Consider the following 3,693-nt stretch of genomic DNA (forward strand, 5'->3'; position numbering starts at 1 on the left):
TTCCCAATTAATCGGTCTACGGTACGAGGCGAGCGTTGCTCGGATTGTTCGATTTTTCAGGATTTAATTACGACATCTATGATTTATGAGAATCAGAATTGGAACCCTATCATCGTCATTTGATTTTCATTTGATGTACGATTGCGTTTTAATGATACATATCCACTCATTGCTTTTAATGATTTGCGTACATGGTAATATATATATTTATTGACTATTATTAAGGATGAGTTTATAGCCAATGGATTAAATAAATAAGCCACGAGTTTTCCGTACTGCTCTTCGTGTAATAATAGTTATGCTGTGTACCTACTTAATTTTCAAATAGGTAACGGCAAACCTGCTTGACTCCCTCTCCAACCCCCGCCCAATTACCTCCGGAGTCCCCCAAGGCTCCAAACTCTCACCCACCCTTTTCAACATTTTCTGCCACGACCTGCCCCAGTGCGAAAACATCAACACGTACGTCTACGCAGACGACGTCGCGGTCAGCTGTACGTCAAAACAACACTCTCGGTGCACCACCCTTCTAAACGAGCACATCATCACTCTACTCAACTGGTATAGTCTCTGGAAACTGGTCGTCAATGAGGCAAAGACTATAGCCATGCTCGTCTCCTGGAAAAATCCCAGGAAGAAATTGCAGAAGATAAGGGTCAACGGAGTAGATATCGACTGGAGCTACTCCGCCAAGTACCTTGGCGTAACGCTAGACCGTCGACTCACGTACGTTCGGCACATCAACAGCACCCGCGGAAAGGCATATGGAGCCTTCGTGCAACTAAAGCCCTTCTTCAACAACAAAGCCGTCTCCCAGAAGACCAAGCTGCGCACCTTCAACGCCATCATTAAAAGCATTAGCACCTACGCGATACCAACGTGGGGCGCTGCAAAGGGAAACCGACTACAGGGCATCCAGGGCCCTTTCATGAAGATACTGAGGTCGGTCCTGGGTATTCCGTGGTACATCAGGAATACTCAGATTATCAAGGAGTTAAACATCGTCCCTCCAATACAAGCAGCCCCCGTCCTTGCGTCTAAAATCCGCGCCTCCATTACGGACCACCCAAACCCCACCATCGCCGCACTCGCGAACCTCCAACCCGGTCGCTTCGACCTTATAAGACGTCCCTGCGCTCTAGCACAGAACCCCGAAGACCCTCAATACACTCTAGGTCTTCAATCCCCCCTGCTTCCATCGGATGCATCATCTCCATCTCCATGATCTCGACGAAACGAACGCGACTTCAATTCGTGCGCTCCCTTCAGGAGCACCCTTCTATCCGCCGTATCCTCTACGGCCTCAACCCTATACAACACTCACACTAATCACAAGTACGCTTCCAAATACACAATACCCAGCGGACTCACACATTTACACACACACACACACACACACACACGTACAATAACACAAAATTCAAGCTTCTCTAACTCTATTCCGGCGCAAGCCAAGACTCGAGCTTCGCCCAGATGCGTAAGTGCCCCCTCCTCTCATCTCTTCGAGAGCGAGTCGGCCTCCGAAATTCTCCGTTATTTTCCTTTTTCTTTCTCCTCTTATGCCCTTTTGTCTTCTAGGGGAGTGGTCCTCACGGACCTGTCCCATGCGGGGAGGTTAGTTTTTAGTCGGTAGGCACACCGGGTGAATCCGACACTACCACCGGATTAGCTGGGGTGTCTATGAAGATTTTCCCCTCCCCGCTCCATCAAACAAAAAAAAAAAAAAAAAAAAAAAAAAAAAACCTGCTTTGTGATTCAAGGTAGGGTGGAACCTTACCGACTAACGGTTACCTGTCCGTTACAGATTTCCGTGCGCCGATAAGCAAATTTCTAAATGTTCATATACGGGTAAAAAGAGTGAAATGAAAAAATACATACTATTAAAAATATTTTAATCATCTTACACTACTATAATAATTTTATTTTTATTTTTATTAGTAAAATAAATTTATTCCTGGGTTGAATTATCACTTTTTTCCGTCTCAGCAGTTTTGATTTTCTCTATCAACATGACAGTCAGCACAGATTGCTTTTCAAGAGATTTCATACCTTTGTCAATAGATCCGAGAATCCCGTTAATCTCTCGGAAATTCTGAAAACGAAGTAAAAATTAAAATAAAGACAATCACTTTACAACACACGATATTATATTACCCAAAAAAAAGTCAACCATAACCTCACCTGTTTTAGATTTTCGTACAACGCTAGCGTTTTTTTTTCATCGTATTCTTCCGGGGGTTCGTAAAACGAGCTCATCACCGAGCTCTGATCCATTTCAACCGTACTGCTCATTGTAATTTATGTGAATTACAATTGTAAACGTAATTTCAAACGAAATGTCACTGTAGTGTCAACAAAACTCTCGTACTTTACTTATACCTGTACACATTTTTCCCGCAATTTTGTACAACATGAAAACACGAAAATCTCCAAATGATCGAGACAGATACCCAGCACCTCATGTTTGTTACTACTTTTACTACATGTATGTTAGTCATTATTATTAAATAGGTAAGTGAAAATAAATAACTTACATTTTTTTTAAATCTTAAGTATAAAAATAACATATGTATATATCATTATCTCAAACCTTGTTTCAGATTTTTCTGTATCTTGCGCGTATGTTGGCTACCTTGGAACACTGTAAAAACTCTAAACGTGGCAAAATCAAAGTTGATAAAAGCCACAACGAAATGAATTGGCGCAGCTTGTAACAATTCGACAAACGTAAATCCCCTGTAAGCCCTTTGAAAGCTCATTATTGATTGTTGAACATAAATAATGTAGTATGCATAGGGTAGGACTATTGTTTCTTAAACTAGCGTCAATGTAACGCGTCATTTTTAACGATATTAGGTACCGATGAATTGCCAATGAGCTTACAGCAATCCCTGATGGTAGAAGCGCATACGTCACATATTGGCACAATGTATGACAAAAAGATAAAACTAAAATGTTGTCGAAGTGAAACAATCAATTGTCAAAGGACTGCGTTTGAAAAATTTACCCACGTAGGCACATGCCGATTACCGATCTTTCCTCCAAAAAAAACTGGAAAACCACCCTTTCACCCCATCGGTTCGACAAAAATCCGAGAGCACGTCCCGGTCGTCCCCTTCCACAACTTACCGAGCAACAATCTCTTCCGAGGGCATATATATTATAATATGCATACATAGACACCCACATGGTATCCACCCGCGCACGCGTACACAGGGAAAAAGGCGCAGCGCCTCCACTTGAACAAACACACTGGCACACGTACGTACACCCCCGCAGGGAAAGCCATTACAGTGTAATCCCCAGATGGTCCACTGCGACACACGCAAACACACTCCGGCTCAACGATAGTTGGTTCATTCATGTGCCGAGGCCCCTCGTACCTCCATAAAATACATCGCGTGCGAGTGTAATCTCAAATACTCGAAAACGTGTGCACGCAGCTCGGCCTCTCTCTCTCCCTCTCGAACAAATAAAATATATATCTTTTGCTGCGAGCATAGGTATTGTACATCACTTACCGAATAACACTTGTATATAATATATACATATGCATATATATACATATACCCACGCGAGCTGTGTGTCGCGGGAGAGGCGTGCGGAGAACGAGAGACGCTAGTAGGTAGTGTACAGGGGAGCCGCGCGTGGGTTACCTTATATGGCGATCGCCGAGGAGATCGCTCGGAGTTT

The 3,693-nt window shown here is 43.3% G+C and overlaps 1 long non-coding RNA gene across 1 annotated transcript; it reads right to left on the minus strand.

The window, feature by feature from the left end:
- Positions 1-1,877: 1,877 nt before the first annotated feature.
- Positions 1,878-2,401, minus strand: LOC149375986 (uncharacterized). The gene is made up of 2 exons (XR_016293105.1): positions 2,182-2,401; positions 1,878-2,092 (listed from the first exon to the last, which is right to left on the minus strand). It is a non-coding gene; the product is annotated as an uncharacterized LOC149375986 (long non-coding RNA).
- Between the last annotated feature and the right edge of the window lie 1,292 nt (positions 2,402-3,693).

Source organism: Copidosoma floridanum, unplaced genomic scaffold (assembly GCF_036245765.1).
Source record: "Copidosoma floridanum isolate Cflo_tuat_1 unplaced genomic scaffold, Cflo_Japanese_pri ptg000001l, whole genome shotgun sequence".
Taxonomy (NCBI): Eukaryota; Metazoa; Arthropoda; class Insecta; order Hymenoptera; family Encyrtidae; genus Copidosoma; species Copidosoma floridanum.